Below are 15,255 nucleotides of genomic sequence, written 5' to 3' on the forward strand. Positions count from 1 at the left end.
TTTTTCCGGCGAAACTATTAGACTTATTACAAAATATCGTCAGACCTTTTTTGTAGACAATTTTATTCCCTAAAAGTTATTTCTCATAAAGTTTTTTCGAATTCCGCATTGTTTTCTAGTTATTTTTATTTTAATGTCATGCTCATAAAAAAATAGTCTTCTGGTCGATTTTAAGAGCTTGACATTAAAATAAAAATAACTAGAAAACAATGCGGAATTCGAAAAAACTTAATGAAAAATAACTTTTAGGGAATAAAATTGTCTACAAAAAAGGTCTGATGATATTTTGTAATAAGTCTGATAGTTTCGCCGGAAAAGTAGAAAATCTCAAAAGTTAATATGAATTCGACTTCAACCACAAATTACTTTTGAACAATTAGATTCCTCAAAAAATGATAAGAATCTTTTTTTGTAGAGCATTCAATTCCCTACAAAAATATGCCTGCCAATTATTCCTATGACGCATCGTTAGCTACTTATGAAAATCAGAAGACGTAAAAAAAATTTTTTCCATGTTATTCTTATGGAAAATAGAAAAGTGCGATGAGTAACCTCTTAATGTTAATATTAAGAGCTCTAATTTTTACTGGCGTCTTTTTTTATCTAAATGAAACTTTTGAACCTGTTTGGAAGAAAAAAAAAAATTTGTTATTTTTTGGATCACCCTAATATATATATACACTTATCCAAAAAATTAAAGGAACAAGAAAATTTTATAAATTTTTTAGTGATTTTTGGAAGGCTGTATTTTCGTGAAAAATGATCATATCGGAAAAATAAAAAAAGCAAATTGAAGCTTGAAATCTCTAGTTTGAAGATCTTTCAGCAAAATATTTTTTTGAGCCACGGTTTTTGCGGAATCAGAAGAAAAAGATCGAGACAAAATTTTTCTAAATTTTTTGGTTTCGTTTTTTAGGTCTACGGGGCCGGGAAAAATTTTTTCAAAAAAACGAATTCATGGCTTGTTTAGGAAATTTATTCAGCTACAATTTGCTTTTTTTTGTTTCTTTGTACGACAATTTGCTGCTGAGATATCAGCCTTCAAATGAAAAAGGATCCTTTTGTCTTTGATTATTGATATCTCAGCAAGAAATGGTCACACAGTAATTTAAAGGGCAGTTTAATAAACTTGAATAAATCCCCTACAAGCTCCATTTTTGATTTAAAAAAAAAAAAATTTTTTTCATCCTTGATATCCATTTGAAAAACCCACAAAAAATGGCCATTTTCTGGTTTTTTAGTCGACTCATCGCTACTCTGCAAATATTGATAAAAAAAATAATGTTGCCAGGTAATTTTACAGCTTAATGTACACCCAAAAACCCTGGAAATTTTCAGATTCATCCATTGAACCGTTTGTCCGGTCCGATTGCTCAAAGTTTACAAAACAATGAAAGGAACAAGTTTTGTTCCTTAATCTGTGTAATCGTTATCAAAATGAAAAAATCAATTTTTTTCGGACTTTCTTTCATTTTTGCGTTAGTTATTCAGTAAATTTAAGGTAAAGAAAAAAAAGAAATTTTTTTCCGAAAAACGAAAAAAAAAAAATAACCCCCCGAATAAAACATAAAAAAAAAAAAATTGGAAAAAATTCTTGTTTGGTCTCGTTTTTTGGAAATTTTTTTTTTTTTCCTCTTTACCTTACATTTACTGAATAACTAACGCAAAAATGAAAGAAAATCAAAAAAAAAATTAATTTTTTCATTTTGGTAATGATTACACAGATTAAGGAACAAAACTTGTTCCTTTAATTGTTTTGTAAAACTTTGAGCAATCGGACCGGACGAACGGTTCAATGGATGAATCTGAAAATTTCCAGGGTTTTTGGGGGTACATTAAGCTGTAAAATTACCTGGCAACATTATTTTTTTTATCAATATTTGCAGAGTAGCGATGAGTCGACTAAACAACCAGAAAATGGCCATTTTTTGTGGGTTTTTCAAATGGATATCAAGGATGAAAAAAAATTTTTTTTTTTTAAAATCAAAAATGGAGCTTGTAGGGGATTTATTCAAGTTTATTAAACTGCCCTTTAAATTACTGTGTGACCATTTCTTGCTGAGATATCAATAATCAAAGACAAAAGGATCCTTTTTCATTTGAAGGCTGATATCTCAGCAGCAAATTGTCGTACAAAGAAACAAAAAAAAGCAAATTGTAGCTGAATAAATTTCCTAAACAAGCCATGAATTCGTTTTTTTGAAAAAATTTTTCCCGGCCCCGTAGACCTAAAAAACGAAACCAAAAAATTTAGAAAAATTTTGTCTCGATCTTTTTCTTCTGATTCCGCAAAAACCGTGGCTCAAAAAAATATTTTGCTGAAAGATCTTCAAACTAGAGATTTCAAGCTTCAATTTGCTTTTTTTATTTTTCCGATATGATCATTTTTCACGAAAATACAGCCTTCCAAAAATCACTAAAAAATTTATAAAATTTTCTTGTTCCTTTAATTTTTTGGATAAGTGTATGGGACTGTTTCAAATTAAGCGACTATTTTTTTTTTTTTGAAGAACTTTGAAAAATCGAAAGGGTATGTTAAAATATGTTGACAGTCAAGATATGAGCTCTTAATTTGATATTTAGAGGTGGCCGTTTATAATTTTCGGTTTTTCATTTAGTAACATGGTCAAAAATACATAACTTCCGAAAAAATCAAGATCCAGAAAATTTCTCCTCAAACATTTTGTAGCAAATTTACCGATCTACAAAAAAGGTCTCTAATGATTTTTGCATAAATTCAACCATTCACAAGATAACCAACGTCAAAGTTTGATACAATTCGAAGAACTTGTTTTTGCTCGTTCTGAATTTCATACCATGTCGACTAATGAGAATTCAGGAATTCTTAATACAGTTTTTCATAGGAAATTGAATGCTCTACAAAAAAAGTCTTTTATCTTTTTTTGATAAAACCATTTGTTCGAAAGTTATTGGAGCATGAAGTCAAGTTAGAGTAAATTTTGAGATCTTTTTACTTTTCCGGCGAAACTATCGGACTTATTATAAAATGTCATAGGATATTTTTTGTAGACAATTTTATTTTCTAGAAATTATCATTGATAAAGTTTTTCGAAATTCTGCATTGTTTTCTAGTTATTTCCATTTTATTGCCAAGCACCGAAAAAAAATAATTCTTATCGATTTTAAGAGCTTGGCATTAAAATGGAAATAACTAGAAAACAATGCAGAATTTTAAAAAACTTTATCAATTATAATTTCTAGAAAATAAAATTGTCTACAAAAAACATTCTATGACATTTTATAATAAGTCCGATAGTTTCGCCGGAAAAGTAAAAAGATCTCAAAATTTACTCTAACTTGACTTCATGCTCCAATAACTTTCGAACAGATGGATTTATCAAAAAATGATAAGGGAATTTTTTTGTAGAGAATCCAATTTCCTACAAAAAACTTTATTAAGAATTCCTAAATTCTCATTAGTCGACATGGCATAAAATTCAGAACGAGCAAAAACAAGTTCTTCGAATTGTATCAAACTTTGACGTCGGTTATCTTGTGAATGGTTGAATTTATGCAAAAATCATAAAAGACCTTTTTTGTAGATCGGTAAATTTGCATCAAAATGTTAGGGAAGAAATTTTCTGGATCTTGATTGTTTCGGAAGTTATGTATTTTTTACCATGTTACTAAATAAAAAACCGAAAATTATAAACAGCCACCTCTAAATATCAATATTAAGAGCTTATATCTTAACTGTCAACATATTTTAACATACCCTTTCGATTTTTCAAAGTTCTTCAAAAAAAATAAAATAGTCGCTTAATATGAAACAGTCTAATAAATATATATATATATGTCGGAGATGAAAGAATAAAATGGGGTTTTCCAATGGGACGGGAAATTCCTAACAGTCGAGACTTGTTTTTACAGTAACAATTAAATAAAACTTAAGCTCTAGTTGTTTACAACTTAAGTGGATTATGTTTATTACGGGAGGCTTAGGCTCGCTGTGACATCTGTTCACCAAACGTAGCCACGGTCACAGGATGGATATAGTAAGACACAGAGGACAAGATAGTAAGATAATAAGATTGTTGTCCTTCTTCAAATATTTCTGACTAAAAGGTTTTTTATGAAGACTACAGAGTTTTTGGACTAGTTGAGTCGGTCAGTTCTGATTGAGCATTCGTTGTGCGGGTACAAGTTTTCCTGTTGACCGTGGATTCGTTCTCGAGCCTAGTTTACCGTAGTACTCGTATATTATTTAATCATAGTTTAATTATTAATATTATCGGGCGATTGTATACTACGATTAATATCATTTATTATTATTAATTTATTGTTATCATTTTATGTGTATCAAATATTGTGTTAGTTGTAATTCTGTATGTATTAACAATTGTGAGATATTATATTCGTTATACCGTTTGTTGAGTTACTACTATTTGTGAATAATACTTTAACAATAAATTACTGTTCTGTGTAGTTATTATTCATTTATATTTGTAATAAAATGCCAGACAAAAATAATAAACCCGATGGTCAGGGTGATGCCCATCATATTACTGGTTTTCCGACATCAGAAGTAGGATCTGAATCGTCAACTGGAATTTCTGCGGAACAGTTTAGTCTTCTGTTAGAAGCTCAAAATCGAAATCTTATCGAGCTGATGAAAGTCGTGACAAAGCCGCAGTCAAGTATTAAGAATATCTCTCTACCAAAGTTCAACCCGGAAAATTCGAGTGCAGATCCTGTTGCTTGGTGCGTGACAGCAGATATGTGTTTAAGTGAACGTCCACTGGAAGGTAGTGCACTTATTATTGTGTTAAGTGAAGCTCTCCAGGGTACTGCATCTCAATGGCTATCCCAGGTATGTTTTCCGGGAATAACTTGGACTCAATTCAAAGATTTTTTCCTGACAAGATTTGGTGGCGTTGAAACATCGGCAGCTACACTGATAAATCTTCAAAATAGTCGCCCAAAAGATGGTGAATGTTTAGCTGCATATTCAAACCGTCTTTTGTCGTCACTCACATCGAAGTGGAAAAATTCAAATATAGAAGAAATCGCTGTGTCAATTGTGCTAGCTCTTGCTTCACAGTTTGATAGCCGACTTCAGCGCTTATCGTTCACTACCGACATAAAAACTCAGTCTCAGTTGCAAAACGAGTTAAAAGCTTTTTCGTACTCCAGAAAAAGGTCGGCACCAATGCAAGAAGACTGGAAATCATCTGATACGAAACGACTGAAGCCGTCAACGCCAGTTAAGTGTTTTAATTGTGGAAAATCGGGGCACAAGAAATCAGAATGTCGTTCGAGGCCCGAGATTAGAAAACACGAATCAGTTCTCAACAACCAGATTGTAAGTAACATCACTACACCTTACAAGCCTGTTACCTGCTTCAAGTGCGGCGTGAGCGGTCATATTGCCTCAAAATGCACATCATCGATGGGAAACAAGAATGACAACAGCAATGAACGTCGTGTGGATGTTTGCACTGTGGCAGCTCCATCAAGATCATTGAGACACCTTGGTCATTTTGAGTCATTTTCATTTTGTTTCGACTCTGGGGCAGAATGTTCATTAATTAAAGAGAGCATTGCTGCTAGATTCTCAGGTAAAAGAGAAAATAAATTGATAATTTTAAGAGGTATAGGAAATGCTAGTGTAAATTGTACGGTACAAATTTTGTCCACTGTAACTATAAATGGTCATACATTAGAGATTCTTTTTCATGTTGTATTAGATAATTATTTAAAGAACGACGTCATGATTGGTCGTGAAATTCTTAATCAAGGATTTGATGTTAATATAACCCTAGATCACTTTACCATTTCCAAGAGTAAAACCATTTATGCGTGTGATAAATCGGAGTTAAATGATAAAATCGATTTCAATAATGTAGATACAGACGTAACCGGTGATAAAAAAATTAAACTTATATCTACTTTGGAAGAGTTTAAAGAATCTTTTATTCAAGGCTTTCCAAATACTCGTGTTAATACCGGAGAGTTGGAAATACGTTTAATTGATCCTAATGTTACGGTACAAAGACGACCGTACCGGCTTAGCTCGGAAGAAAGGCAGGTAGTCAGGGACAGAATAGATGAATTGTTAAAAGCAAATGTTATTCGTCCGAGTTGTTCCCCTTTTTCGAGCCCAATATTACTAGTAAAAAAGAAGGATGGTTCGGATCGTCTGTGTGTGGACTATCGTGGGCTGAATGATAATACTGTTACCGATAGATTCCCGTTACCTCTTATTGCTGACCAAATTGCCCGACTTAGCGGCGCAATATATTTTACATGTTTAGATATGGCAAGTGGTTTCCATCAAATCCCTGTTCATCCAGAATCTATCGAACGGACCGCGTTTGTGACCCCTGATGGTCAGTATGAATATTTAACAATGCCTTTTGGTTTAAAAAATGCGCCATCTGTTTTCCAACGAGCTGTGATGAGAGCTCTCGGAAAACTCGCGTATTCATATATTATAGTTTACCTCGATGATATTATGATAATTGCATCTACAATAGAAGAAGCATTAGAAAGAATACGAGAAGTGACGAGTATACTTATTGAAGCTGGATTTTCTTTTAATTTTTCAAAATGTTCGTTTCTAAAGACCTCAGTTCATTATCGCGGGCATGAGATTAAAGCCGGCGAAGTCCGACCCAATCCTCGTAAAATCTCAGCGCTAACAGAACTACCTGCACCCCAAAGTGTCACTCAGCTGAGACAATTTATAGGCCTTTCGTCTTACTTCTGTAAATTTATACCTAAGTTTTCTCAAATACTGAAACCTTTATACCAATTAACGTCAGGTAATAAAAAAAATATTGAATGGACGACTTTACATGAAAATATTCGACAAAAAGTAATATCAGCACTGACAAACGAACCAGTACTTATGATATTTAATCCGAATCTTCCGATAGAATTACACACAGATGCTAGTTCCGATGGTTATGGTGCAATTCTTATGCAAAAATTAAACGGTTCAAATCGAGTTGTCGAATACTATAGTAAAGCAACTAGTAAAGCCGAGTCAAAATATTATTCATACGAGCTAGAGACCCTAGCGTTATTTAATTCTGTTAAATTCTTTCGTCATTATTTACACGGTCGTAAATTTATTGTGATAACTGACTGTAACTCGTTGAAAGCGTCGCGTAGTAAAGTTGAATTGACTCCAAGAGTTCATCGCTGGTGGGCTTTCTTACAAACTTTTGAATTTGATATCGTCTACAGAGAAGGCAAGCGTATGGATCACGTAGATTTCTTTTCGAGAAATCCTATTCCAGTAAAATCGCGAGAAGAATTCAATAAAGTTACCGAAAAACGCATTAACATCGCAGAAATTTCCGATGATTGGCTTCTCGTAGAACAAAGACGCGATTCTGAGATATCTGAAATAGTAACAAAGTTAGAAAATGACGATTTAGCCGAAGATCTTGCTAAAACCTTTGAATTGCGGGCTGGGGTACTTCATCGAAAAATTCAAAGGCGTGGTAAAACACTCTGTTTACCAACCGTACCACGTGCTTTTAGGTGGTCAGTGATTAGTCACGTACATGAGTCAGTTATGCACTTGGGATGGGAGAAAACACTTGATAAGGTTTGCGAGTATTATTGGTTTGAGGGAATGACGAAGTATGTTCGTAAATTCGTAGACAACTGTTTTGCTTGCAAACTTTCCAAGTCAAGCTCAGGTAAAACTCAAGTTGAGCTTCATCCCATACCCAAGACCAGCATACCCTGGCATACTGTGCATATAGACATAACAGGTAAACTGAGTGGTAAAAGCGATTCGAAAGAATATGTTATTGTCATGATAGATGCCTTTACTAAATTTGTTTTATTACATCATACTCGAAAAATAGACACGGCAAATACTATCAAAGCTTTAAATCGCACTGTATCCTTGTTTGGTCCACCTACTCGTGTAATAGGAGATCAAGGTAGATGTTTTACCGGCAAAGAGTTCCAAGATTTTTGTACTTCTCAAAATATTAAATTACACTTAATAGCAACGGGGGCTAGTAGGGCAAATGGTCAGGTTGAACGAGTAATGAGTACTCTTAAAAATATGTTTACTACAGTTGAAACAAACGGGCGCTCATGGCAGGCGGCAATAGATGAGGTTCAATTAGCGATGAATTGCACTACCAATCGTGTCACCAAAGCTAGTTCACTAGAATTGTTAATTGGTAGAGTAGCGCGACCGTTTGGGTTAATAGTCGATGATAATGAAAAAGAAGTCGATATCTCTGATGTAAGACAAGATGCGATTGAAAATATAGAAAATAATGCTAAATATGAAAAGTCTAGATTTGATAAGAATAAAGCAAAGGTAATTAGATTCAAGTTAGGTGATTTTGTTTTAATTAAAAACGAAGAAAGAAATCAAACTAAGCTTGATCCAAAGTTCAGAGGTCCATTCGTGGTAGTAGAAGTTCTCGATAATGATCGGTATACTTTAAAATCTTTAAGCTGTAATAGAACTTACAAATATAGTCATGAGAACTTAAGAAAAATGCCGGAAAGTCATATTCCTAGCGAGTTGGATGTTTCAGATGGGAGTGTTGATGAAAGAGACTCTGAGGCAGAGTCTTGAGCCACCAGGGGAAAGGTCAAGCACTAATGACAGAAAAAAAAAAGATCGCACTACTTGCACCAGGTTGTAGGTCGTAACTGCAAACCGGGAGTGGTTTGATCAGGGGGCGATGGGCAACTGGTGAGGTGGCGGGGGTCTGGAATTTCTGGAAGTCGTACTACACGTATCATACTGTGGCAGTTGATAGTGTGGCGGGGGCTTGAAAAAGTGTACCTAGTTATGACAACTATGGTAGTATCGGACTGCACGTGGCATGCAGGGGTCATTGAGTGTGAGGATCTATGGTGGACGAAAATACGAACATGGTAAAACGACTGCTCGAGGGAATTATGAAAGGCATACTTAAGAGATCGTATAGTAAAAGAAAATATAATGTTAATGAAACACTCCTGAAAGCTTTTAACACTACTATGGATTTCTGAACTGGATAATGGAAAAATCTGTAAATTATGTTGCATTGTAAATAGTATTTAATACAAGGAACTTATATGTGATTTATAATAAACGTTTTAGATTCACTCGAGGACACGTGATCGTCAGGATAGCCGTGTCGAAGATGAAAGAATAAAATGGGGTTTTCCAATGGGACGGGAAATTCCTAACAGTCGAGACTTGTTTTTACAGTAACAATTAAATAAAACTTAAGCTCTAGTTGTTTACAACTTAAGTGGATTATGTTTATTACGGGAGGCTTAGGCTCGCTGTGACATCTGTTCACCAAACGTAGCCACGGTCACAGGATGGATATAGTAAGACACAGAGGACAAGATAGTAAGATAATAAGATTGTTGTCCTTCTTCAAATATTTCTGACTAAAAGGTTTTTTATGAAGACTACAGAGTTTTTGGACTAGTTGAGTCGGTCAGTTCTGATTGAGCATTCGTTGTGCGGGTACAAGTTTTCCTGTTGACCGTGGATTCGTTCTCGAGCCTAGTTTACCGTAGTACTCGTATATTATTTAATCATAGTTTAATTATTAATATTATCGGGCGATTGTATACTACGATTAATATCATTTATTATTATTAATTTATTGTTATCATTTTATGTGTATCAAATATTGTGTTAGTTGTAATTCTGTATGTATTAACAATTGTGAGATATTATATTCGTTATACCGTTTGTTTAGTTACTACTATTTGTGAATAATACTTTAATAATAAATTACTGTTCTGTGTAATTATTATTTGTTTATATTTGTAATAAAATGCCAGACAAAAATAATAAACCCGATGGTCAGGGTAATGCCCATCATATTACTGGTCTTCCGACATATATATATATATATATATATATATATATATATATGTCGGAGGGTCAGCAGGTAGTTGAGGGGTACTCGTGGTACCGTCGTTATTATCACCATTATTTGGAGACATTTTTATTTAAACAATAAAATATCAGATAAACAACAAAATAATTATCGTCACGCACAAAAATTACTCTCGAGGAGATTTCACAAATGATTAAAGTATTACAAATAGTTAAAGTATTACAATGTGTTATAATTTAAGATTATCGTTACACAATATTAAGTATTCACTAAAGGCTAAAGATTACAATAACTACACTCAAATAACCATATGGATTATAATGCACAAGTAGTACAACAGTATTCACTAATTTAATATACAACTATATCGTAGAGTTAACAAAGTATACACGACAGTAAAATTAGAATAGAGAACGAATACACGGTCAGCAGGATACGAGGTGCTGTCGACTCAAGCTCAAACAGAAGTGCGTTTGCACTCTGAACTCTTACTCTAAAAAAACTCTCTGTCTTTACCTAAAAGACCCAAAAACTGCCTTATTCTATATTGCAGTTATTTTACTATCCTCTGACCGTGGCTACGTTTGGTGAGCAGATGCCACTCCAAGTCTAAGCCTACCGTCATAAAAATATTTTACAACGAGCTTAAAAAAATTTCCCAATCCGATTAAGTTGTAAAATATTATTGTTAAGTATCGTTGTTTAAGAAAAATATAAACTAAAATGTAGTTGGGACTTTCCAAAGCCTCTGGGAAAACCCAGTTACAATTTCATCTCCGACATATATATATATATATATATATATATATATATATATATATTAACGTAAGCTTATGTTCCCTGAAGAGACTCTCTACATACTAAGGAAAATAGAATATTTGTTGAAAGAACAATGCACAAGAGAATAATAATGATTGATAATTAATAATAAAAAAATTGAATTCTGCATTCCACTGCCTTGCACGTTGTAATTAGGCCTTATCGACCGCAGTTTTCGTGATCCTGAAACCCAATAGACTTGAACGACCCGGCATGCTGGCTGCATCTCCTCTGTGTGGCGTGCCTGCAACAAAACAAATAGGTTGGGAAAAGGGAATAAGGAACAGATAGGTTGCTGATGGTGAGCTCCTCTACAATCTCAAGTTCTTATAATGCCAAATACTCCGACGGGCAGTAGTAGCTCTGGTCAAACCTCCTGATTCGCTGTTCTGATGAGGAAGCTGCGTTAACTGCATTATCTCCAAATCCGCATACGATACCCCCGCTTGTTCCTGTGCCTCGTCAGTTCTGATAGCGCTGTGTCCTTCCTTCAATCGGGGTATATCTACTTTATTTTCCGTTTTTGTCCGTTTCGATTTTGGCGGCGGCATCGGACTACCTAACATCTTATCCTTTTGCTGAACTGGTTCCATCTTAAGTTCTTCTATAGGTGTCTCTCTCTTGTCTTCCGTCTGTTTCTTGTTTTCCACCCGAGATCTTCGTTCTGTAGATACCTCTGGCTCTTCTGACGTTGTAATTTTACCTTCTTTTGCTTGCCTCTCATTCTCTGCTTGAAGTTTTCGTTCTATGTATAATCTTGAACACATTCCACACAAAATTAAAAATATAATGACGCCTAGTCCTATGCTGAAATACACGGCCAAGGTCTTGATTTCCACAATTTCAGCTTTTATTCTTTTAATCTCTACCATGTGGCGCAACTCCTGTCGCACCTCTGCTAATCTGACACCTCCTTATTTCACAGTGGCTCCATCACCTTGCATTTGTCCCACCGCGGCCATTAGTTTATCCAGGGTAATATGCGTTCCTTTCGGGATCATTTCCAACTCTTCCCCAATCTCTGGCCAACCCAGCTCTCTATCCATAATCTCTGCCACGACATGTATTCCTCGAGTTGGAGTTAAAAATATTTCACCGGTCACTCCCTCACACTCTTCCGCATCCACATAACTCCCGTTCCGTTCACTGTCATTTCCTCGGTCTTGTTACCGGCGCAACCAATTTTTACAAGTTCATCGCCCTTGGCAACAAACAGCCAAGCATTCGTATTGTATAACTTCATCCAAAATGTCTTTTCCAACTCTCAAGTCACACTCGTTGATGTCGACGTTCTTCCCTGCATACAACATTGCTGCGCATCCTTTCCTGCTTTCCATCTCATGTGCGACAACTCTACTAACTCCAAAGAATCGATTACCGATTACCTTACTTCTTCCGATGTCGTCCTTTGTAAGTGGTATATATTTACCTTCCCTTATGGCAGTATATGGTGTAGTCGGCATTATGATCATCCCATACATCGGTGCTGTTGATAGCATGGTAGGAAATGAATAGTGTTTGATCAGTCTATGTTTTGTTCTTAACATAAGCGGCACCCTCCAGATGTATATAATTCTTTGATTATAAACTTGTACCTCTGCATCTATGATCGCAAGCAATGTTTTTATCCCATCTGAATCCGTTCCCGTAGGGAGTTCCATTCCTTTACTGTCTTCCAAAATAACGCCAATGGCCCGCTGAAAATCCGACACCGACAATATCCTATTGAAAATCTGGCCTTCAGTTACCATAAAGGAGGCGAAAAACACTCTTTTACTAACAGACTCGCGGACTTCTAACTCCCCTTCAAACTGATACAAATCCACCTTGTCTTCTTCATTTCCTTTTCCAATGCTGAATTTTTCTTGGAGTCTGAGTATGACCTCTTTATCCCCTGTCCTTACTAAACTATTATTATTTTCCACAAAGTTAGATATTTTCTCATAATAATCCATTAAATCGGGCGTTGATTCCGCTGCTCTCCACCTACACCAATTGTTACTTTCTTCTACCCAGGTTTTTATTTGGTTAACTCGTTTTTCCCATTCCATAAGGCCCTCCTCACTTTTGATCTGCTCCCTTAATTTGTCCAATTCCTTCACTAACCGATCCGTCTCAGCTTCTTCCTCATACATATCTATGAATGTTATTATTTTCCACTCATGCGACAAAACCCTGTATTCCCCGAAATCCTCTGAATACAATCCCCGTCTGTTGTCCAATCTTATCATCCTTCCTGTAGTCCCTTCTCCCGTCCTCATCGTGGCGCTGCAACCATTTAATTCATCAAATTTAAAATCATAATCACCCTTCCTTCCTTTTTTTTTTTGTTTTTTTATTGTTTGTTTTTTTTTTTTTTTTTTCATATATTTTTTTTTTCATTTCTAAGAGAAAAAAGAACTTTTCACTAAAATAATATAACCGGTCCTTTAATTAATCTCCCTCCCGTTTTTTTTTTCACGCGCTTGTTTTTAATTTGCGGTTTCCGAAACCGGCTTCCTTCTATTTTTACGTTCCTTTGATTTCTTCTTCTTCTTGCTTTTTAACGGTTCTTTCGCCAATTGTAACAATAAATGTGTTACTGATGACAAAATTGCGCCCACTAAATACAAACTCCAGCCGTATGCTCGATGTAAAATGTATCCATGTACTACCGTGTCGATTATTATTTTCAGCATTTTTATACTTATCATTATGCCTATCAATCCCGCACTTGCCGTTCCGAATATTAAAAATCCTCCCCAAAATTTATCCCATTGCTTCTTTGCATACTTTTCAATAACTGATTCATCCATGAACTGCGTCATAGATATTCCCGTACTACCAACAATAGTGCGGCCTGTTGCCCCTCTTTTTATGGTATTAACCAAAACTGGGGTTTCTACCGGCAGCATTATTCTATTCCTCAATTTTTCTAAATCCTTATCCGTGTATATCCCACTTGTCGCCAAATATCTTGTATCCTCAGAATCCCAAGTTGGTATGGTCGTTGGTTTTAGCATTTGTGGTTCTTGGATATCTTCAAATCCCGGTTTCATAACGATCCATGCCCCATCTACTTCATATCCGACCGATAGTAATTGGTTGCAATCTATAATAGTACCTTGCTTAGTCAACATTCTTGATCTAGCCGTGACAAATCAACTCTGATTTTGATAAATCACCGGTAACTCCTGATAACATTCTTCCACTTTTCTCAATTGGACATCTACCGGTATGCACTTGATTAGGTTAATAATTTCTCCTGCAACTGTTGCGTAGTATCCTGGTCCTTTCATTATCGCATAAGCGAATTCCTCTGGTTTTAGTCCTGATAACATCAGCGCATTTAATATTACTTGCCGTTCGACCTCGCACTTGTGTGTTAATATATCTCTGTATAGAGATCTCATTTGTCGTTTAATGTGTTTTTCTACATACACAAATTTTGAATTTATGTAAGCAAATATGTCAAGGTCCTGCGTCGAGATTGATTTTACTTTCGCCGTTTCTTCACCTGGTTTGAGTACCTTAATTAATAGTTTGGGATGTTCCGTTTGTATTAAGGTGTAACCGCATATTTTCTTCTCCATTTTCTTTGCTAGGGAAAATGTTATATCCTCTGTATTGATCGTATAAATTTCTGGTTCTCCTTTTTCTCCAGACAGTAGCGTGCCAGGTCCCTCATACAAAATTATGTGACCTGCTGTTTGACATGATTCCTCCCTTATGACCTCCCAAAATGTATTACCTCCTGTTTGATCTATGCGCCCTCTTTCGGCCCAGTCGCATCTTGCTCCACTGCTAAGAACTACCTTATTGCTTGCACGTTCCACTGTGGCAAAATAGTACCTAACTGTTACTCTAACGGTCGTTTCCACAATCACTTGACTCCAAGTACCAAACGGGTCACTATATTGTGTTCCCGCACATTTTCCATCCACCGTGGTAGTTCCTGCCAACATAATTATCCGATAATGTGTTGCGTTTGTTGTTAATCCCTCCAATTCTGCATTATAACCCAATTTTAAGCTGCCAGTCTCATGTAACCTTTTGCATTGCCTGTACTCTAATTCATAAATATATTCTCTTCTTCCATTTGCCACTACGAATGCATGATACCAATCTCCACAATATGTTATCACTCGATTTATTTCTACCCGGCATTCAAACACTTCCGTGTTACTAAATTCTGCTAACTGAAGTAATTGAAGCGATACCGACTTTTCCTCTGGATTTTTCAACGGTATGTCACACTCGCCCACCTTATTTGCTGATATAGTGGTGACGTTCATTGATACGCCTTCGCAATCGTACCCCAATAGTGCTTGCAGGGGTTGGGCCAACAGAATTATTGCAAGCAGTACCATTTTACTCTTACGCTCCGTCCTGTATTCAAACAAATCTTTTGTAAATTAGCAAAATTCTATAATACTTCGCGATTTACATGTATATCTGTCACAATTAATTTATTATTAACTTATCATTTCCACCCTCTGTTATCTAGCGAAACCAATTATTATCGCTAATCGTGACTGTGCATAATTCCATTGATTCATCCTATTATTTGAAATATTATTTATTACTTTACTATCTATCTCAAAAA

The sequence above is a fragment of the Microplitis mediator genome, chromosome 7 (genome assembly GCF_029852145.1).
Source record: "Microplitis mediator isolate UGA2020A chromosome 7, iyMicMedi2.1, whole genome shotgun sequence".
Lineage (NCBI taxonomy): Eukaryota > Metazoa > Arthropoda > Insecta > Hymenoptera > Braconidae > Microplitis > Microplitis mediator.